The 23,958-nt window shown below is 40.6% G+C and overlaps 1 protein-coding gene across 2 annotated transcripts in view; it reads right to left on the bottom strand.

The window, feature by feature from the left end:
- LOC137320874 (ras GTPase-activating protein 1-like) overlaps positions 1-23,958 on the bottom strand; it is a 175,399-nt gene that overhangs the window by 130,129 nt on the left and 21,312 nt on the right. The gene's annotated exons all lie outside the window — the stretch shown is intronic.

Here is a 23,958-nt window from a genome sequence, read left to right as displayed (position 1 = left end):
TTTTTGTGATAGGATGCATCTCAGTACAAATTTTAACTGCTATTTCATTTGTGTGTGTAACAGAGATTTCTTCCTATGATAGGTAGATAACCAACAACCAGCACAGATGCCACCAGAATATCATAGCAGACATGAACAAAGTAGGGTAATTGTTCATCACTGTAGGAAATCTAATATAATTTTACACAACTCATGTCCTTCAGGGTTAAGCCGATCAGCTTCTTTAAAAGACATTCATCTTCCATATTTTGAAAAAAATTTGTTCATGGGATGTGGGCGTCACTGGCAAGACCAGCATTTATTGCCCATCACTAATTGCCCTTGAGAAGGTGGTGGCGAGCCGCCTTCTTGATCCGCTGCAGTCCGTGTGGTGAAGGTTCTCCCACAGTGCTGTTAGGAAGGGAGTTCCAGGATTTTGACCCAGCGACGATGAAGGAACAGCAATATATTTCCAAGTCAGGATGGTGTGTGACTTGGAGGGGAACATGCAGGTGGTGGTGTTCCCATGTGCTTGCTGCCCTTGTCCTAGGCGGTAGAGGTCGTGGGTTTGGGAGATGCTGTCGAAGAAGCCTTGGCGAGTTGCTGCAGTGCATCCTGTGGATGGTGCACACTGCAGCCATAGTGCGCCGGTGGTGAAGGGAGTGAATGTTTAAGGTGGTGGATGGGGTGCCAATCAAGTGGGCTGCTTTGTCCTGGATGGTGTCGAGCTTCTTGACTGTTGTTGGAGCTGCACTCATCCAGGCAAGTGGAGAGTATTTCATCACACTCCTGACTTGTGCCTTGCAGATGGTGGAAAGGCTTTGGGGAGTCAGGAGGTGAGTCACTCGCAGAATACCCAGCCTTCTGACCTGCTCTTGTAGCCACAGTCTTTATATAGCTGGTCCAGTTAAGTTTCTGGTCAAAGGTGACCCCCAGGATGTTGATGATGGGGGATTTGGCAATGGTAATGCCATTGAATGTCATGGGGAGGTGGTTGGACTCTCTCTTGTTGGAGATGGTCATTGCCTGCCACTTGTCTGGCGCGAACATTACTTGCCACATATCAGCCCAAGCCTGGATGTTGTCCAGGTCGTGCTGCATGCGGGCTCGGACTGCTTCATTATTTGAGGGGTTGCGAATGGAACTGAACACTGTACAATCATCAGCGAACATCCCCATTTCTGACCTTATGATGGAGGGAAGGTCATTGAAGAAGCAGCTGAAGATGGTTGGGTCTAGAACACTGCCTTGAGGAACTCCTGCAGCAATGCTCTGGGGCTGAGATGATTGGCCTCCAACAACCACTACCATCTTCCTCTGTGCTAGGTATGACTCCAGCCACTGGAGTTTTCCCCCTGATTCCCATTGGCTTCAATTTTACTAGGGCTTCTTGGTGCCACACTCAGTCAAATGCTGCCTTGATGTCAAGGGCAGTCACTCTCACCTCACCTCTGGAATTCAGCTCTTTTGTCCACGTTTGGACCAAGGCTGTAATGAGGTCTGGAGCCGAGTGGTCCTGGCGGAACCCAAACTGAGCATCGGTGAGCAGGTTATTGGTGAGTAAGTGCCGCTTGATAGCACTGTCGACAACACCTTCCATCACTTTGCTGATGATTGAGAGTCGGCTGATGGGGCGGTAATTGGCCGGATTGGATTTGATATAAAATATGACTACACAGGAAAATTACTTTGCAACACATCTTCCATAGATCTAAACCATATCAGATTGGAAAGCAAAATGAGAAGCAAGAATATGGAAACTAAACTTCTAACATTTCTCATTCTTCAACTTCCACATACAAAAGTATACAAAAACAATGCACAAAATGCCTGACAAATTTCTTTGAGAAAGTGACAATCCCAAGTAGATTGTGGTAACCCCTATATTGTAGTGTACTTCAACTTTTGATAAAATTCTATACGAAAGGCTATTAATTAAACTTAATGACATTTAAAATAATGATTGAGATAGATAAAAGTAAGGCAAAGACTAAAGTAATGGATTGCGAAAAAGCTAATTTTGAGGGGGATGAGAATGGAACTAGGGAAGGTAAAGTGGAAAAAAAAACTGACAAAGATAGAACAGCAGTGGGAAATATTTAAAACAGTAATCAGAGTTAAGGAGGAATACCAACTTAAATTATCAAGGAATATAAAAATAGTAAAGTATTCTACAGACATATAAATAACAAGAAAAATCAGGATAGGGATAGGGCCACTAAGGAAGCACAAGATAAACTCATAGGTAATGACAGCAAAATGGCAGAAATATTATATAATTACTTTGCCTCAGTATTTACCAGGGAGACTAACAAGGTTGGCATGACATTAGAAGAGATCATAAAGATACAGACATCTAAGATAGAAAGGGGGGAGATAATTGATAAACTAATCAAATTCGAGAGGATAAAACCCTGGTCTGGATGGATTGCATCCACGCATATTTAGAAGAATTTAGGGAAGAGATAGCAGATGCACTATAACGTATATATAAAAATTCATTGGAAAAGGGATTAGTGCCAGAAGACTGGCAGACAGCTAATGTTATTCCTGTATTTAAAAAGGTAGATGGAACAAGTCCAAGGAACTATAGACCTGTTAGCTTAACGTCAGTGGTAGGAAAGATAAAGGAATCTTTACTCAAATATGTAATAGAAAAGCATCACAAAAACAAAAACATAATAAAGAGTAGTCAGCACAGATTTCAGAAGGGAAAGTCATGCTTGAGTAACCTTTTGAATTCTTTGAAGGAGTAACAGAAAGAGTAAACACAGAAACATAGAAAATAGGAGCAAGAGTAGGCTATTCAGCCCTTCAGGCATGATCCGCCATTCAAAATGATCATGGCTGATCATCTAACTCAGTACCCTGTTCCCGCTTTTTCCCCATATCCCTTGATCCCTTCAGCATTAAGAAATATATCTATCTCCTTCTTGAATACATCTAATGACTTGGCCTCTACTGCCATCTGTGGTAGAGAATTCCACAGGTTCACCATCCTCAGTGAAAAAATTTCTCCTCATCTCGGTTCTAAATGGCATACCCCGTAACCTGAGACTGCGACCCCTGGTTCTGGACTCCCCAGCCATCGGGAACATCCTCCCTGCATCCAGTCTGTCTAGTCCTGTTAGAATTTTATATGTTTCGATGAGATCACCTCTCATTCTTCTAAACTCCATTGAATATAGGCCTAGTCAGTCCAATCTCTCCTCATACGTCAGTCTTGCCATCCCAGGAATCAGTCTGGTAAACCTTTGTTGCACTCCCTCCATGGCAAGGACATCCTTCCTCAGATAAGGAGACCAAAACTGCACACAATACTCCAGATGTGGTCTCACCAAGGCCCTGTATAACTGCAGTAAGATAACCCTTCTCCTGTACTCAAATCCTCTTGCAATGAAGGCCAACATACCATTCGCCTTCCTAACTGCTTGCTGCACCTGAATGCTCGCTTTCAGCGACTGGTGTACAAGGACACCCAGGTCTCGTTGCACCTCCCCTTTTCCCAATCTATCACCAGTCAGATAATAATCTGTCTTTCTGTTTTTACAACCAAAGTGGATAACCTCACATTTATCCACGTTATACTGCATCTGCCATGTTCTTGCCCACTCACCCAACTTGTCTAAATATCTTTTGCATCCTCCTCACAGCTCACATTCCACTCCAGCATTGTGTCGTCTGCAAACTTGGAAATGTTACATTTAGTTCCCTCATCCAAATCATTGATATATATTGTGAATAGCTGGGGCCCAAGCACTGATCCCTGCAGTACCCCACCAGTCTCTGCCTGCCATCCAGAAAAAGACCCGTTTATTCCTACTCTCTGTTTCCTGTCTGTCAACCAATTCTCAATCCATGCCAGTATATTCCCCCCAATCCTATGTGCTTTAATTTTGTACATTAACCTCTTGTGTGGGACTTTATCAAAAGCCTTCTGAAAATCCAAGTACACCACATCCACTGGTTCTCCCCTATCTTCTACTAGTTACAGCCTCAAAAAACTCCAGTAGATTTGTTAAGCATGATTTCCCTTTCATAAACCCATGCTGACTTTGTCCAATCCCATCAATGCCTTCCAAGTGTTCTGTTATCACTAGACTCTTGCATTTTCCCCACTACTGATGTTAGGCTAACTGGTCTGTAATTCCCTGTTTTTTCTCTCCCTCCTTTTTTAAATGGTGGGCTTACATTTGCCACCCTCCAATCTGTAGGAACTGTTCCAGAGTCTATAGAGTTTTGGAAGATGATCACCAATGCATCCACCATTTCCAGGGCCACCTCCTTTAGTACTCTGGGATGTAGATTATCAGGCCCTGTGGATTTGTCAGCCTTTAGCCCCATTAATTTCCCTAGCATTTTTTTTTCTAATACTGATTTTCTTCAGTTCCTCCCTTTCACTAGACCCTTGGTTCCCTAACATTTCTGGGAGGTTATTTGTGTCCTCCTCTGTGAAGACAGAGCCAAAGTATGTGTTTAATTGTTCTGCCATTTCTTTGTTCACCATTATAATTTCCCCCTTTTCTGACTGTAAGGGACCTACATTTGTCTTCACTAATCTTTTTCTCTCGACATATTTATAGAAGCTTTTACAGTCAGTTTTTATATTCCCTGCTAGTTTACTCTCATACTCTATTTTTCCCCTCTTAATCAATCTCTCTGTCCTCCTTTGCTGAATTCTAAACTGCTCCCAATCCTCAGGCTTTCTGGCAATTTTATATGTCTCCTCTTTGAATCTATTACTATCCCTAATTTCTTTTGTAAGCCACGGTCGAGCCACCTTTCCTGTTTTATTTTTGTGCCAGACAGGAATGAATAATTGTTGTAATTCCTGCACACGTTCTTTAAATATTAGCCATTGCCTATCCACTGTCATCCCTTTTAGTAAAGTTCCCCAATCTCTCATAGCCAACTCGCGCCTCATACTTTTGTAATTTCCTTCATTTAGATTCAGGACCCTGGTTTTGGATTCAACTACTTCACTCTCCATCTTAATGAGGAATTCTATCATGTTATGGTCGCTCTTCCCTTAGGGACCCCATACAACAAGATTGTTAATTAATCCTTTCTCATTGCACAATACCCAGTCTAGGATCACCTGTTCTCTAGTTGGTTACTCAACGTATTGGTCTAGAAAACCATCACATACACACTCCAGGAATTTCCCCCCCCCCCCACAGTATTATTGCTAATTTGGTTTGACCAATCTATGTGTAGATTAACGTCACCCACGATTATAGTTTTACCCTTCTTGCATGCGTCTCTAATTTCCTGTTTAATGCCCTCCCCTACATCTCCACTACTGTTTGGGGGCCTATAGACAACCCCCACCAACGTTTTCTGCCCCTTGGTGTTTCTTAGCTCCACCCATACAGATTCCACATCGTGATTTTCCGAGCCAATATCTTTCCTCACTATTGCATGGATTTCCTCCTTTACTAACAATGCTACCCCACTTCCTTTCCCTTTTTGCCTGTCCTTCCTAAATTTTGAATACCCCTGGATGTTCAGTTCCCATCCTTGGTCACCCTGCAGCCATGTCTCCATAATCACAACTATATCATAACCATTAATATCTGTCTGATCTGTTAATTCATCTAGCTTATTGAGAGTGCTCTGTGCATTAAGATACAACGCCTTTAGACTTGTCTTTTTAAGATTGCTAGTCATCTTAGTTTTATTTTGCATTATGGCCCTATTTGTTTCTCGCCCTTGTTTTCTCTGCCTTCCACTATTGCTTCTTCCCTTTCTTTCTTTTGTTTCTATCTTTGTTTCCCACTCCTCTGTCTCCCTGCTCAGCTTTCCACCCCCCTGCCATTCTAGTTTAAACCTTCCCCAACAGCACTAGCAATCACCCCCGCGAGGACATTGTTCCTGGTCCTGCTCGGGTGTAACCCATCCTGCTTGTACAGGTCCCACCTTCCCCAGAAACGGTCCCAATGTCCCAGGAATCTAAATCCCTTCCTCCTACACCATCCCTGCAGCCACGCATTCATGTGGTCTATTCTCCTGTTCCTATACTCACTAGCACGTCGCACTGGTAGTAGCCCTGAGATCACTACCTTTGAGGTAGACAAGGGTAATGCAGTTCATGTGATATACGTGGATTTTCAAAAGGCCTTCGATAAGGTACCTCATTGTAGACTCATGACTAAGGTCAGAGCACGTGGAGTTAGGTAGCAGAGTGAATAGCAAGCTGGCTACAAAACAAAAAAGGGGTTATGCGTAGCTACTTAGGCTGGCAAAAGGTGGGAAGTAGTGATCCACAGGGATTGGTGCTGGGACCACCATTCTTCACAATTTACATTAACGATTTGGACTCGGTAATCGGAAGTACAATTTCAAAATTTGTGGAAGACACCAAATTGAGGGGTGTAGTTAATACAAAACAAGAATGCACCAAAATGCAAGACGACATTAATAAACTGACAGAATGGGTGTGTAATTGGCAAATGAATTTCAAAATAGATTAGTGTGAGATGGTGCATTTTGGTGGGAAGAATAAGGAGGCCACATACTCCTTGGATAATAAGTGTCTAAATGAGGTACAGGAGCAGAGATATCTCAGGGTACAGATACACAAATCACTAACAACAGTGACACAAGTTAATAATGCCATCAAAAAGGCAAACCAAGCACTGGGGTGCATTTCTAGAGGGATAGAATTGAAAAGCAGAGAACTTACGTTAAACTTGTATAGAACCTTGGTTAGACCATACTTGGAGTATTGTGAACAGTTCTGGTCTCCATATTATAAAAAGGATATAAAGGCATTGGAGAAGGTGCAAAAAAGATACACAAGGATGATGCCAATACTGAGGGGATATCCTTATCAGGAAAGGCTGAACCTCTTTTCTCGAAAAAAGGCTGAGGGGTGACCTGATAGAGGTCTTTAAGATAATGAAAGGGTTTGATAGGGTAGACTGAGAAAAAATGTTTCCACTTGTGGAGGAGTCCAAAACTAGAGTTCATAAATATAAGACAGTCACTAATAAATCCAATAGGGAATTCGGGAGAAACTTCTTTACCCAAAGAGTGGCAAGAACATGGAACGCGCTACCACAAGGAGTAGTTGAGGCAAATAGACACATTTAAAGGGAAGCTAGATAAGCACACGAGGGAAAAAGGAATAGTAGGGTATGTTGACAAGGTTAGATAAAGCAGGGATGGAGGAGGCTCGTGTGGAGCATAAACGCCAGCATAGACCAGTTGGGCCGAATGGCCTGTTTCTGTGCTGTAGACTCAATGCAACTCAATGAGGAGAACTAAGGGATGTGGATTCAGTTAATTTTAGGATTGATAACAGGAAATCTTTCTTTGCACAGAGTGATCAATGTGTGGAATAAACTTCCAGATGGAGTAGTAGAGGCAAAAAACTTTGATTCATTTAAGAAACAACTGGATGTTACAATGGGGGAATATTAGGACCTCACTGTATGGATGAATTAAGATGGGCCGATTGCATTATCTTATGTGTGCAAAACAAGAGGCAACCATAAAACTTTAATGATAAACAGTATGCTACTAAATATTAACTGTGGAAGAGCTAAAGCAAAGTGTTTAGCAACAGAATTATTTCCAGTGGGAGAAAAAGTTCTGAGCTACCTTGAGTTTAAATCCCTCAGGGTCTTGCCCCTCCCTATCTCTATAACCCTCAATGTTCCAACTACACTCCAACTCAGCTCTTCTGACTCCAGCCTCTTGTACAATCCCCTCTAGCAGCAGTTCTTCCAGCTGCTGAGGTCCCACACTCAAATGTTCTTCCTAAATCCCTTTGCCTTTCACTTTCCTCTCCTCCTTTAACACCCTCCTCAAAACCCACCGCTGACCAAGCTTTTAGTCACCCCCTCCTAATATTTCCTCTTTTGCCTCGGAGTTAATTTTTTTCCTTACGCTTTTGTGAAATGCCTTGGGAGGATTTTCTACATTAAAAGGTGCTATATAAATGCAAGTTGCTGTTGTTACAGAATTACACCTCACTTGCATCAAAAGTTGCAGTAAATTATGCCTCATTAGGACAATATCTCAGTGATACTCCATCCTCAATATAGAGCATGATCAAGAAAATGCTGCTTAATTTCACACAATTTTTTAATAGATCAAAATTAAGCTATAGCTAGCTGCATGTCTATATAGTACAGAATCTACTATTTCAACACTCTCCTGGCCAGCCACCCATCCTCCATTAGGGAGTTAGAGGAGGGATTGTTAGAGCAATTTTCTTGGGTTGATCAGGACAGTTTGTGTGTGCCATGTGCAACTAATTTATGCTAAATCTGTGATTTTGTGCAGTGAATCGTTGATATGCAAGTATGTAGGGAGTCACGGTACAATCTTTTCCATCCTTCTGTTAGACCCGTATTTAAATTCTGCATTAACACCTTGAAATTACAATCCACTCAAATTGGAGTCATTTCAGATGGAAATTTTTTTCTGGTCCAGGCTTCAGAATCAGCATTCCGTTGCGAAAAGAAAAAACTATTTAAAAGTGGAGACTGCAGTGAAAAAAAGGGCTAGGTTCATCCACCGCTCCACAAATATGATCCATTGTGACTGCCATGATGTTTTATTGAAGCTACAAGCAAACTGCATGATAGACCCAAGGCCTCAAGGGCTTAGTGTACAGAGAAAAAAAAGTCAACCTTGCCAATGTCTTGATGACTGCTCTCTCTGCTTTGCTTATTTTGTCCCAGATGCTGGCGAAACAAAAAAGCCTCACATGATAGATGACCGCTTCCACCCTACAGATAAGCAACAAATCACCAAGAAAATTCCCTCATCAACCATCACCTGTCATATTAATGCCAAAGAGAATATCAGAGACCAACTAAGTATTGTAGGCCAGTCAGCTCTTAGTTCCAAGTTGAGAAGTCATCTAATTAAGCCAGTGATTTTCAACTGCTTGTGTACATTCAATATGCAGCAAATGGATCAATAGGAGATCATTTCCTTTTCTGTAAATTACTTCTAAGTCACAGCACAACAGCAGCAATCTTTTAGTGTCACCATGAACTCATTTCCCCAAATGAATCTTGCTTAATGTAGGTGCATTAGAGTCTGCATAAAGGATTCTCCTTACTTGCCCCCATGCTTACTTCTGCTTCTACCCTCAATCCCCTCCTATTCTTCATCAATATGCTATCCCCTGGCAACATTATTTATAAAAACGGGGTCAATATCCATCAGTATGCCAACAATATTTAGTTTTACCTTTCAATTCCCACAATCGTTACTGCAATATCCCGATTACTTATCCAACATCAAGTCACATATGAGCCAGAAACTTCCACAGCTTAACACTGGCAAGGTCAATGCCATCTAACTTCCTGAAACAAATTCTACACCTTAGACCCAGATTCCATCCACTTACCTGGCTGCTCACTCAGGCTGAACATGACTATTTGCAAACTTAACCCGGAGCTAAACTTCGGTCCGTTCGTCTAAGTTTGCTGACGCTAAATAGCTAGGTGGGAAAGTAAGCTGTGAGGAGGAAGTAAAGAGTCTGCAATGGGATATAGACAGATTAAGTGAGTGGGCAAGAAGGCGGCAGATGGAGTATAATGTGGGGAAATGTGAGGTTACTCACTTTGGTAGGAAGAATAGAAAAATGGAATATTTTTTAAATGGCGAGAAACTATTAAATGTCAGTGTTAAACGGGATTTGAGTGTCCTTGTACACAAAACACAAAGTTAACATGCAGGTACACCAAGTGGTATGTTGGCCTTTATTGCAAGGGGGTTGGAGTACAAGAGTAAGGAAGTCTTGCTATAGTTATACTGGGCTTTGTGAGTACTGTGTACAGTTTTGGTCTCCTTACCTAGGGAAAGATATACTTGCCTTCGAGGGGATGCAACGAAGGGTCACTAGATTGATTCCTGGGATGAGAGGGTTGTCCTATGAGGAAAGGTTGAGTAGAAGGAGCTTATACTCTCTGGAGTTAAGATGAATGAGAGGTGACCTCATTGAAACATAAAAGATTCTAGAGGGCTTGACAAAGTAGATGCTGAGAGGATGTTTCTCCTGGCTGGAGAGTCAAGAACTAGGGGCATACTCTCAGGATAAGGGATCGGGCATTTAGGAATCAGATGAGAAGAAATTTCTTCACTCAGAGGGTTGTGAATCTTTGGAATTCTCTACCCCAGAGGGCTGTGGATGCTCACTCGTTGAGTATATTAAAGACCGAGATCGATGGATATTTGAACTCTAAGGGAATCAAGGGATATGGGGATCAGGTGGGAAAGTGGAGTTGAGGTAGATGATCAGCCATGAACTTACTGAATGCCGGAGCAGGCTTGAGGGGCCGTATGGCCTACTCCTATTTCTTATGTTCAACTTCTATATCTAGTCAATCATGAAAACTGCAAGAAATGCACGTATGGAGAATAATTTACCTATAAAAACCCCATTCTATTAAACATCACAGTATGACAAACTATTGAAAACTGGTCTTAATATACAAGAAATATTTCTATTACTTTAATGCAAGTTTGTATACTGGAAAAGCATCCGTTCTTTGTTAACACTTTCCAGTGAAAAGTGAACCAATCAAAAATACTAGATACATTCTCAACATTCATTCACTGACCAATTTTTTTTTAAGAGTGGAATTACAAAAGACTCTCTAAATTCACGTATGGTTCAGTAGCACCGTCAAGACATAAGTAGTTATTTATAGATTTTTTAACATCTGTGCTTATGCTCAATGGGCATAGAGCAATACGCATCACTAAATCAGCAGCATTGCTTCTAAAGAGCCAATACTTTTTCTCAGCTTTCTTATTGGTTATAGAATTCTAATTTTCACCAAATAGCTCTCACAATCAATTTAAAATACACCAGTTGCGCAAAGCTATGGCATTCTATTTTTCTGGAAGTTACCTCAAAAACAATTTTCAAGACTTGATTTTAAAAAAACAGGATTTGTTACTTACCGCACCCATTGTGTAGCACTGTAACAAGTGTTGATATTTGCATTTAAGCTCTTCCAAACACAAAGCAGTACAAAAGCAAGCTACTAATAATCTTAATGGGTCAATGGTAACTAGCTGTAATGTTATATGAAAGGAACTGTAGTACCCCATTAGGAAGGCTCATGAAATCTAAATGCTGCATATGCTCATTTTTTTTAATAACACAGAAAAACAGATTAAGTCAGATTAGTAGGTTTGTAAAAAGAAAAGCAACTTTTTTTTTGAAAGCTCTGACGATATGCCACTGAATAGTGATGCACTTTAAAATGAAAACTAATAGCCAGAGTTGAAATCATATGTAGCATTCAATTAGCAGTGTTTATCAATTTGCTAATCAATCATTACACGACCATATAAATTAGAAATTCCCAATTATTGGGCACCAGTTAATTGGTGCTTTTAAAAAAAATATATAGTAAATGAAAAAATATGAACATTTCTTATAGATCCCCAATGCAGAAACACCGATAAATTACTAATTAAGCAATCATCCCAACTCATTGGATAGTCATTAAACCATTTTGGATAGTCATTAAACCATTAAAAAGTATTTCTCTACAACAATACCTGCAATGTGAAATCGCATAACAAAGTACAGCTTCTAACCAAAACAGAAATACCACCACTGCACTATGCAGTTTAACATTTGTTTACATTCTTACAAAATCCCACATAATTATTTTGTTCCAAAATACTATTCTACCAAAAACAAATACAGTGTTCATTACCTACCTCATCTAGTGCAACAACTAAGCACTGAATTTGCGATTGTATAGGGTGGCTAACTGGAAGTCACGCAGCGGTTCACATGTTGGTAAAGCAGCTTTGTTAAAGCATCTCAGAAGGCAGACTGTCAGAATTTATCAGCATCAATATGTGGTTGACATGCACTGAAGTACTGCATACCAATTTTTTTTGTAAATCCTTATTGCTAGATCTATGGCAAACCAATACTAATTTCAACCAGTTTACTGAAAACCTTATAATGAATTTCTACAGATAATTACTGAGTTCTATTTTGAAGCAGTTGATGCTTTCACTTTTTAATGAGTTAGCAATCAAAACACATTTAAGTATGAAAATCTAGCTAAATTTATACTTTGTACAGTGTCCTTAATTGCTTCCTTATAAATATTATAGCACACCAGTTTCAAAGTGTTTCAGAATTTATGAAATGCCATAATGAATAATGTATTCAAATAAAAGAAAATGAAGATTGAATCTTTAAACAATTAAACAATGTCTTCAAACATTATGGTACAGTATCATCAATGTCTAGACTACTGTTGCAATGAGTGCACTCTATATATAAGTATATTAATAATTTACATAAGCATGAATGTTAAAAATTAAAAAGCAGCTATTTAAAGTAGGCAAGATCAGAAAAATAAAATATTGCAGCTATAAATAATGATGTATAATTTCCAGGAAGTTAGCCTGTTCCTATAAGCTTAGTTGAGGGACAAGTTAGTTGGGATCATTGTAAGTTAATAAGACATTATTAGCAAATGCTCAAATTCACATACATGGATTGTGCTAAGTAAGCTCAAATAAATGGCACATTTTTTAAGCAACATTTGCCAATTATAAATGAAATTCTGTAAGTTGAATGCCTGTTTCATTGAAATCTCATTACAAGTACAGTTCTATTCCTATAGGTGGCACTGTGATAGGCATTTTCAATATTAAAGGTGTTATGTTGCAATTGTTGATATTTTACAGTGCACATATCACCGTGATTGCACAATCTAGCCACCAGGCTCCCACAAGTTGCCCAAAATGATTTCTGAATTTTTTTTTCATCTACCGTTTTTTTCTTCCATCAACTGAAATTTCTAAGACCCAAAATAAGGGCTGAAACAAGATTTAAAAACAAAAAAACTACATAGTTCATATATGTGATTAAAATTACACACAACTGTTTTTGTCTTTTAATACCATGCTTAACATTTTTATTGAATGCCTCAGCCTCTTCTATATCAAAAAAAACTGGGCTTGGACTTGATATTCTTGGCTGGAACCATGACTGCAAGTTGAATTTGGATTGTGGAGACTGAGCATGTGCTGCGCCCAATTTCCCAGGATGCATCAGTACAGTTGTCGGCTGTACTAATCAAGTTTTTTTTCTTTAGCTTCTGGCACTTTCTACTCCAAAAATTTTGAAAGAAACAATGGGAAAACTTTTAAAAGCTTTGAGGTAAAATGTATATTGATTTTTTTTAAAAAGAAAAGCAATGTGTGTGTAAGAGAAAAAGTCAGTGTTCTAAATACAAAGCTATTGTAGCTTTAATACTAAATGCATTAAGCAGACAACGAGCACAAGTAAGCAACAAGGAGCGGATTGAGAGAGGAAAAGAGGAAAGGGAGCGGAGCGGAGCGGAGAGAGTGCGTGCGTGCATATTTGGACTTCACAAAATACAGTGTGAAAAAGAAACCCATTTACTTAAATGTAATTCGAGACCCAATTGAGCGACTGGTGTCATACTATTATTTAGACACACATACACAAAACGACAAATAAAGAAAAAGTCGGAGAAAGTTTCTTTCCTCATTTTGAATTGATTTTTTTTAAATTGAATTTTGAAACCAGTGGATGAAGGGTTACGGGTGAGGTGAGAGAAAGCAGAGCAAATGTGTTGACCAGGTAGCTCAAAGGCGAAGATGTACTGGTGGTGATGAGATTGGCAGGGTGATTGTGGGTGACAAACAGCAACATAAAGACTTACCATGTGCAATGTCACAGATGATTGGCTAGTAATATATTACAATCTGTAGGTCGGTCAGCACATTCCATGCAATACCTACTGCACCTGTAAGTGGCACTGTGATAGGGTCTTTCAATGTAGTGTTACTAATAACAGCCTAGTCAGCATCTCAGTGCTAGTACAATAATCAAGTGCTCTTGTCCTTGAACTGTTTTTTTTAAAAAAAGAGGGCTCACTGATGTTCTAAAAATTGGGACCTATTAGTTAAAAAAAAATTCAGTACTTCTTCCAACTAATTGGAATCGAATCTTTGAAAAAAAATCTACTTTCCCTCCTCTGCCCCACCCTAAGTACTTTCCCTACCTTACCCTACTGAGGTAAGTTTCCCCCACTCCTATTCCTGCCCCCTTCCCTTGGCCTTTATTCCCGTTCCTCTAATTCTACTTGACTGAAAGACAGCAGTCTTGGCAACCCAAGTGCAAAGGCATGGGAGGAGATTGACTAGTGCTACTAAACAAAATCCAGGAGGGCTGAGCAGTAGCCGCTTGAGATAAGTATACAGAATAGATTTTTAAAAATTAAATACTAGTGTACATTAAACCTAAAAGAAAACTAGAAACAAAATAACCTGGTCAAGCACTTAAGCATTTCATAAAAGGAACCAAAGAATCACCTTTTGCAAAATCTGTTCCTCTCACCAGTCAAAAAAAGTATAGACAGGGAAGATTTAAAAGCAAAACAGCCTGTCAGACCTCATCACTATCATATAAAGATGGGAGTGCTCTTTTCATTAAATATTCTGAAAACCATCAGAATTCATGAATCTGTTGATGTCTTCTCTGGCAGTTTAATTGGGAAGTCTCCAAGGAACATCAGATGCTTTAAATTCTTAAAGCAGTTCTTCAACTTTCAGACACAGTGACAACCAAATTTTCCTGTCTAATAGTAAAGACAACTTTTTTTCCTCAATAAGTCTCTGACTTGAGCAGGCACCTTCCTAAATAATGCATGTGTGGTTCTTGGATTGAAAATAGCACAAGATTGGAATACAAGTTACTTGCTTACTTGAAAAGAAAAGCTGCAAATTCTGGAAATCCAAAGATTGATCAAGATCTTTGTTTTATTCTCATTTAAGAATTTTTGGAACTAAAATGTGACTAGGATGCTTCACCTAACATTTTCCAGTAGAAGGATGCATTTTATCAGCACTTTTGAGTTATTTTAATATAACTATAGGTTACTGTGGTGTTGAAACATAAAAACATAGAAAATAGGAGCAAGAGTAGGCCATTCAGCCCTTCGGGCCTGCTCCGCCATTCAAAATGATCAGGCTGATCGATTAAACTCAGTACCCTGTTCCTGCTTTTTCCCCATATCCCTTGATCCCTTTAGCATTAAGAAATATATTTATCTCCTTCTTGAATACATCTAATGACTTGGCCTCCACTGCCTTCTGTGGTAGAGAATTCCACAGGTTCACCACCCTCTGAGTGAAGAAATTTCTCCTCATCTCGGTTCTAAATGGCATACCCCTTATCCTGAGACTGTGACCTCTGGTTCTGGACTCCCCAGCCATCGGGAACATCCTCCCTGCATCCAGTCTGTCTAGTCCTGTTAGAATTTTATATGTTTCGATGAGATCACCTCTCATTCTTCTAAACTCTAGTGAATATAGGCCTAGTCGACCCAATCTCTCCTCATACGTCAGTCCTGCTATCCCAGGAATCAGTCTGGTAAACCTTCGTTGCACTCCCTCCATGCCAAGGACATCCCTCCTCAGATAAGGAGACCAAAGCTGCACACAATACTCCAGATGTGGTCTCACCAAGGCCCTGTATAACTGCAGTAAGACATCCCTGTTCCTGTACTCAAATCCTCTTGCAATGAACGCCAACATACCATTCGCCTTCCTAACTGCTTGCTGCACCTGAATGCTTGCTTTCAGCGACTGGTGTACAATGACACCCAGGTCGTGTCGCACCTCCCTTTTTCCCCATCTATCACCATTCAGATAATAATCTATCTTTCTGTTTTTAAAACCAAAGTGGATAACCTCACATTTATCCATGTTATACTGCATCTGCCATGTTCTTGCCCACTCACCCAACTTATCTAAATCATATTGGAGCCTCTTTGCATCCTCCTCACAGCTCACATTCCACTCTAGCTTTGTGTCGTCTGCAAACTTGGAAATGTTACATTTAGTTCCCTCATCCAAATCATTGATATATATTGTGAATAGCTGGGCCCCAGCTATGAACTGAAACAGCTTATGGCTCGAGCATTTATTTTAAGAGCTCCAATTCCAAAATGACACGTCAAGCAATGTTAGGGTGTCAGCAGGTACAAGCAGGGTCTGAGCATCAAATAAAGTTTTAGCAATTTTTAATTTTGGGCTACAGAGTACATTGTACTATGCACATGCTTGTGCAACAGAGATACAATTCTCCCATTCTATTATGTTTTCTATGTCAACATACAAATTTTGCCACATGTGAAGCGCTTCTGAAACAACAATGCAGAAAGGCACAAGATGAAGGCAAGTCTTGTTGAAAACACATGAAGTGCTGAAGCTAGCTGGATTGCCATATTGAATCAATGTCAAAAATTCCACCACGAAACCCACTACATTGATACAATTTCAAAATCTAGATGGGTTTATACTTTTTATTCCAAACAATCTAGGTTTGCACCATTGAAAAGGCAAATGGGATTTAAATCACTTTTCTCTGGCACCTTGGCTTCCAACTGACATTATAAACAAATTATAAATTAATATAGTTAATGATGCCTCATATTTTAGAATTCACTTCAAAAATCCACTTCACTTCTGATGCAACTTATTTGCACAGGAGAAATTAGAGCCTAGAGTTGACAGAGGTTTCTCTTGCATCGAGTCCAGGAATGTGACATGTACTAGTAGAGTCACCCCCATTCCCTCCTCCATACTTGGGAGCAGTCTTAGATGAACTTGGGCTTTCTAGATAGCGGAGACAAAAGTGTTTGGCACAAAAAGAGGAAACAGCTTCAGCAATCGAGGCAATCAATATCAAAGGAACAAGAACCCATCACTACCTCAGGACATATATCTATAGCCCCCGTGTCTCTTGACACTTCAGAGGAGATCTGCCTTCACTAGCTCCGCTTCACAAGACAGGCAATCGTGCAGTTGTACATGTTGCAGGATGACCTATACACATCTGGAATAGAGACAGATCTTCCTGTAGAAATGAGGGTTACTGCAGCATGAAACATCTTCTGAGCAACCCTGGGAAAACCAGGTATTAAGCAGGCAAAAAAAAATACTGTAGCTCGGCAGTCCCATATAATATAAACCTCTAAGAACTGCACAACTGTGTCAGTTTTAATCAGAAGCTAGACAGTGACCAACTAAAGAGTATACCCCAGCAGCAAAAAATCTACACACCTGAAAGGATAGTTGCGTGGGATTGCAGTGTGTTAAGGGTGCATATCATTTGACGAATGAAATCCCCTACAAAGTAAATAATCTATCTTTTTAATTGAAACATCCTCCACACCCCCTATTTGGGACTGAACATGACCCTCCAGGAACTAAAGTAGCACAATTTAGGAGGGCAGGGACAGCAGAACTGTTACGCTAGTTGCCAGGGCAGAAGAGTCATCAATTTAATGTGTGGCAGTCAAACGTAGATGGTAATGCTTCGTAAATATGATAATGTTAAGTTCTGATGATAGGTCATTGACCTGAAATGTTAACTGTTTTCTCTCCATAGATGATGCCTGACCTGCTGAGTTCTTCCAGCATTTTATCTTTTTATTTCAGATTTCCAGCATCCGCTTTTTTTATTGCTTATGTTAATATTTACTATACTGCCACCTTGAGTAATCCTATCATAGGGCATGATAAAAAACAACTTTACAAAATCTACAAATGTAAACAGTCCAAACAGTATAGAAAATGTTTGAGAGATGCTCAGGATGCAGTTGTACAATAGACTGCATAATCTTTAATCATCTTCACTGCAAGAGAATAGCAAAGTGGCGCTCAAACTTCCACTTCACTGTTCACTGCTTAGTCACCAGTTTATGCAAATGGAAACTGGTAATAGTCAAGAAATTCAAAATAGTTTTGTAAAAGGTGAGATACGTAATAACTTAAGGATCTACAAGCATCTACATGGAAACAATGCTTCACTTTCAACAAGTGAAATCGCAGATAAAAATGGACAATCTATTGGTTCAAATGTAACTGGGAAGCAACTTTTGATGGGAACTGCAGCTGAGTGTAATGAATAACCCAGTCAGTTTGCCAAATCAAATCTGGTTGCTCTACAATAATAGCTTCCAGTTCACCAATTCTGTGAGCTGGAATGGAAACCAACAATAGTGCAGTTTTTTTTAAGAAACTCAAGAGCACACAATCCAAAAGGTTCAAGCAGTGGAAAAGTTAAATCAAGGTCCAAACTAGGAACAGGTGAAGCCCTATGTAGATACAGCTTCCATACTACATTTAGTACCTCATACATGGTTTTGCAAAAGGATCACAGACAAGGGCTTGGATGATCCAATCATCCAGATACAAGTGAACTTGGAAATGTATCCTAAAATGGGGCGATACTACAAACAATAATTTTGTAAAATCCCTACATGCCGAGATGCCAAAAGTCAGTAGCTGGTACTGGTAACTTTACTCCTTTAAGAACGTTTGGTGTTACTCCTCATAACAATACAATACAAAAGACTATTAACTCTATGGCTGCTAGCCAGTACCCAGGACACATCATCTGAATAATCTGAAATAATGTGGCTGGACATACATCAAGAAAGTTCTCCTGAACACACTTCAGAAATTCCTCCACCTCTTTGATCTTTACACTATTACTATCCCAGTCTGTATTTGGATAGTTGAAGTCCCCCATTATCACTACTCTACAGTTCTTGCACCTCTCTAATTTCCCTGCACAAATTAGTATATTATCTGTGCAAACATGCACTACCTTATCAACAGCAGTTTTTGCATCTCTCTGTAATTTCCCTGCAAATTTGCTCCTCTATATCCTTCCCACTAGTTGGTGGCCTATAGAATACATCTAGTGTAATGGCACTTCTATTGTTTCTTAACTCTAACTAAATAGATTCTGTCCTTGACCCCTCAAGAGCATCCTCTCTCCAGTACTGCAATATTCTCCTTAATCAATCAATATTGCCACACCCCCCCCCCCACCACCTTTGTTTCCTTCCCTATCTTTCCTGAACACCTTATATCCAGGAATTTTTAGTACCCAATCCTGCCCTTTGTTGAGCCAGGTCTCCATTATTGCCACTACATCGTATTCTCATGTGGCTATTTGCACCTGCAGCTCACCAACCTATTTACCACGCTTCATGCGTTTACACACATGCACTCTAAACCGATCTTCAACCTCTCCTATTCTCTCAGTCCGATCCCACCTAATAATGCACTATTTCTTACTCTAGTGCTATCTGACACTCCCAATTTTTGTGCCCATTGTGTAGGCACTATGCGGACTCCTAAGGACCCAAAATGGAGTCCATGATGCATGTGCACACTTCTGGTGTGACACGGTGCAGACACCATATTGGTAAAGGCGTTTGTGCACTTAACGAACGCTGGCAGCATGTAAAGTAGGGAGATTATGCAATAGATCAGCTTGCAATGCTGATTGAAAGGGACAGATGCAATTTTGGAACTCCACCCTCCAGCCAACATACTATCTTAATCTCGCAGAGCTGAACAGCTCTTAAACGGCACAGTAGACCCCCACCCCCCACCAGCGCTATTTAAAAGGGATCATGCATGAGTTACAGGTTCATTGCTGGATTATTGCTTCTGGCTGCTGATGTATTTGTACCAGTTTTTGGAGGTCTCCTATACTTGAATGGATGAAGGGACATAGCCTAAAAATTAGAGCCAGGACTTTCAGGAGTGAAGTTGGGAAATGCAAAGGTTGGTAGAAGTTTGGAATTCTTTTCCGCAAACGGCAGTTGATGCTAGCTCAATTGTTAATTTTAAATCGTAAATTGATAGATTTTTGTTAACCAAACGTATTAAGGATTATGGAGCTATGGTAGGTATATGGAGTTAGGTCACAGATCAGCCATGATCTCACTGAATGGCGGAACAGGCTCGAGGAGCTAAATGGTCTATTCCTGTTCCTATAATAAAGTTTCAATACTCTACAGGGAGTGGGCTGGCTAGCGAACAGGCAACAGCAAGGGCACTGGTGGAGTGGCAGGGGTGGGACAGGAAAGCTGTCATCCTGAAAGAGGACAGCAGGTTTATGTTCCATGAAGCCACTGCCACTTGCTGCCTATTATGTGCCACCTTCTCTGCAAGAAAGGGGGAAGTGTGTCGGTGAGTGTCCAGCAAGATGTTTGGGTGATATGGCTGTCATGGTTGAATAGCTGCCAGTGTGTGTGACCTATGAGTTGTGTGTGTGTGGTAATGTGTGAGGGTGAGATGAAGCAGCTGATTGGAAGAGTTGAGTACTGATTGAAAGAGTTTGTTGGTACATGGGTGATGAGGTGTAGTGTGTGGAGCAGGGGATGCGGCTGGTGATACAGTTGGTAGGATATGCCACTTGATAGTTGAACTCATACACCTTAACCACTGCACTTCTTCCTACCCTGCATCCATGTTCATGGCACTATGTTCCTGGCATTGACCTTGTCCCCTACTGTCTTGGGAGCATATTTCTGGAGGGCCTCTTGCCCCCCACCCCCGCGGATATAGGATGCCCCTCCTTCTGTCCACCTCTTGCACCAAGGCCTCTAGTGCATCATCAGAGAACCTTGGTGTACGATCTCTCGCAGGCCCGGTACAAACTCAGATCGGCACATTGTAGGGGTCTGGCATGCAGGTTGGAAGATGTGGGATGTAGTTGTGAGCAACCTTTATTCAATGTTTTGAAGGAACTCAACAGTTTGTTAACATTTGGACAGGACCTGCATCTGTGTTTTACATCTGTGATTTCTAATCTCCATTCAGACCCGTATCTTTATATTTGCAAAATAGAACAGTCCCACAAACTTTGAGCAGCCAAGCTGTTACTCATTAAATTTCCAGAGTTCCCATCACCAGCGCTGGCTGCACGCAGCAATCCTGTAAAACAGCAGGCAGCACGAACGTTACGTGCTGCCTGCATCTCAATGACCGGGCACGGGTTAATCACGCACCGCGATCCCTGCGCCCGTTCTCGGGGGTTAACCAATTTAACTGCCAGATACTCCAAACGTAGATAGGCAGCTACCACTAAAAAGAATTTGTGAGCATGGTAGAAGCCAGAAACAGGCCTAATCAGAGCACTCTGTATTGAAAACTCATTCTTGATATGAAATGAGGTAGATGAGGATGAGGATAAGGATGAGTACAAAGACAAATGAGCCATGGTCACAGTAACACAAAATATCAACAAACCAGAGCATTCAAAGCCAGTGAAGCAGCATTTTTTAAGATGCAGCATTGAAGATCAGATGAGTTGCACTTTAAACATCAGTAGCAGCAGTCTCTGCAACTAAAGACTCTAGGCTTTTTCCAGTTTTGTCCATGCCATCCTCACATCCTCTACCCACTCCAACTTGTTCAAAACTCAGCTATCTGTGCCGTCCTGTACTAAACCTTGCTTACCCATCACTTCTGTCCTCACTTACCTACCATGTCTGCCTGCCCCCCCCAACACATTGAATTTAAAATCTTCTTTCTTCAGATCTCTTCACGATCTCATTCCACCCTATATTTTCAGCCTCCTCCACTGTACATCCTCTATCACACCCTTCCATCCTTCAACTCTGTCCTTCAGTTAATTCCCACTCCCCTATCAGTATTCAGCCACCATGGTACTAAATGCTGAAACTCCTTGTCTAAATTCTTTAACCATCTACTTCTTACTCCAATTTTAAAAATCTGGTCTAAACCCACCTCTTCTAACTTTCACACCATGGCTCGATGTCCAATTCCTTACTATTTAAACCATATTTTTTCTTCTCCCATTCATGTGGTGTGTTGGGGTGTTTTCTATATTAAACATTCTAAGTGCAAGTTGTTGTTACTGGATGCAGAGCAGAGAGATAGCAAGCCTTCATAAAGAAATAGGTGCAGTGCATTACCTTTTGCCTGTGTCAAAGTTCCAACGTAGTCTTAAGATGTCTTCTTTTGGAAGAAAGGCTACATGTGCAATACTTAATCTCATTCGTTTGAGGAACTCAGTACTAAGGAAGCGCTGCACGGTCGGAGGTGCCTTCTTTCGGATGAGATGTTAAACTGAGGCCCCGTCTGCCCTCTCAGGTAGACGTAAAAGATCCCATGGCACTATTCTAAGAATAGCAGAGGAGTTCTCCTCGGAGTCCTGGCCAACATTTGTCCCTCGACCAACATCAATAAAACTGATTTTCTGGTGTCTGGTCATTATCTGATTGCTGCTGTGGGAGCTTGCTGTGCGCAAATTGGTTGCACGTTTCCAACATTACAACAGTGACTACACTTCAAAAGTACTTCATTGGCTGTAAAGCTACTTGGGATATCCTGATGTTGTGAAAGCCACTATATAAATCCATTCCCTTCTTTCTTTTTCTTTAAGACACTCAGTCCAATCAGTCTGTATGGTGTTTACCCTCCATGCGAGCAAATAGTTCTAATGAAATTTACCCACACTCTGTTCCAAGATCCTTTCAATCTTGTTTCCTTCACCCATTTATCTAATCTAATCTTGAATGTTGACACAATTTCTGATTAAACCACTAACCCTGGATGTTAATTCCACAGCCTTACAACACTCTGTGCAAAGTTTCTCCTGCCCTCTTCTAAATTTTTTTACATTTAACCTTGCACCTATGGCCACTTGTTCTAGACCCCCTCAACCACTAGGAAAATTCTACTTCTATGTTACCTATCCCATCCTTCCACAATATAAAATACTTCAATCATATTACCCCGCAATCTGTGTTAATGAAAAAAGTCTAATTTTTATGTCTTTCTTTGTATTTATATTTCTTTCCACTGTTGCTCTGTTTCAGTTTCTCCTTCCATTTCACCATGGCAAGCATGCTCCTCATCTTTCTAAAAAATCTGCCCTAATCCACTTTGGTGTTCTAGTTTTGTACTGACTTTTTGCCTTTCTAATTGGATCTTAACCCTCATCATATTGTGGCCACTACTCCCAAGGTGATCACTCACATTTAGCTCATCTACTTAATCTATTTCATTACTTATAACCAGATCTGGCAACACCCCAATCCTTGTAAGCTTACTAACACAATGTTCAAGGAAGGAGTCCTATACACATTATAGAAATTCCATTCCGCTATAGGAATTGCATTTTTTTTCTATGTTTTCTCCCTCTCTGTTCTAATTGACAAGTGGATAGTTGATCGTTAAAATCTCTCAGAGCAATCATTGTGTTATTCCTACCTATCTCTCTAATCTGACGATAATTTCCTATTCCATTTCATTGCCACAATTTGGAGGTCTGAAATACATCCCTACTAATGCAACAAGTTCTTTATCTTTGAGCTCCAATCATACTGACTCTGTCTATACCCCTTTCTTGTCCACATCAACCCTCTCTCCAGTATGTATTGCCTCTTTTACCAATACTGCCACTTGTCGCCATTCTTATTTTCCATTCTTGTGCTTCCCCTTGCAAAATCTTTTCCCGTTTATGCAATACGTCCCTTACCCCAGCACCTAGGAGGTAACAAAGCATCCAGGATTGTCGGTGTTTACTGCAAAACATTGAGTCAGTTCTTCTAACTATTGAATCCCCTATCACTACTGCATTACTAATCTCTTCACCACCACCCCCCACCCACCCCCTACGTGATGCCATTAATACTTATTTTTGCCACAGGAAACAAGCTGTCCAAATCTGTTTGCGAACACAAGGTGCTCCTGTTCTAACATTTCCTTCTTGCTTTTCTCTGACCCTTGGATAGTCACCCATCTTTCCTCCCCCACTACCTGCTTCTTAGGTGCTCCTGCTCTAACATTTCCTTCATGCATTTCCCTGACTCCCAGATAATCACTCATCTTTCCTCCTCCGCTGCCTGCTTCCTATCTCTCATCAGTGTGACTACCCTTGAAATTCACTCCAAAAACTGCTCTCCCCGATGTGTCGAACGCGAGTTGGTGACAGTTCCCAGAGACAAGTTTGCCCAAGTTAACGCTTGGTGCTCAAAACTCCCACATCTTGCAGGAACAACATAAAGATGATGCCATGGAACATTCCCCCTCTGCTGCTCTATCTGGAGCTGGGATTTAAATTCTGCTCTGTTTCTGAGCTCTGATAAGGGATCCTGGCACGTT

Source organism: Heptranchias perlo, chromosome 4 (genome assembly GCF_035084215.1).
Source record: "Heptranchias perlo isolate sHepPer1 chromosome 4, sHepPer1.hap1, whole genome shotgun sequence".
Classification (NCBI taxonomy): domain Eukaryota; kingdom Metazoa; phylum Chordata; class Chondrichthyes; order Hexanchiformes; family Hexanchidae; genus Heptranchias; species Heptranchias perlo.
This window is presented reverse-complemented; position numbering and strand designations above follow the sequence as displayed.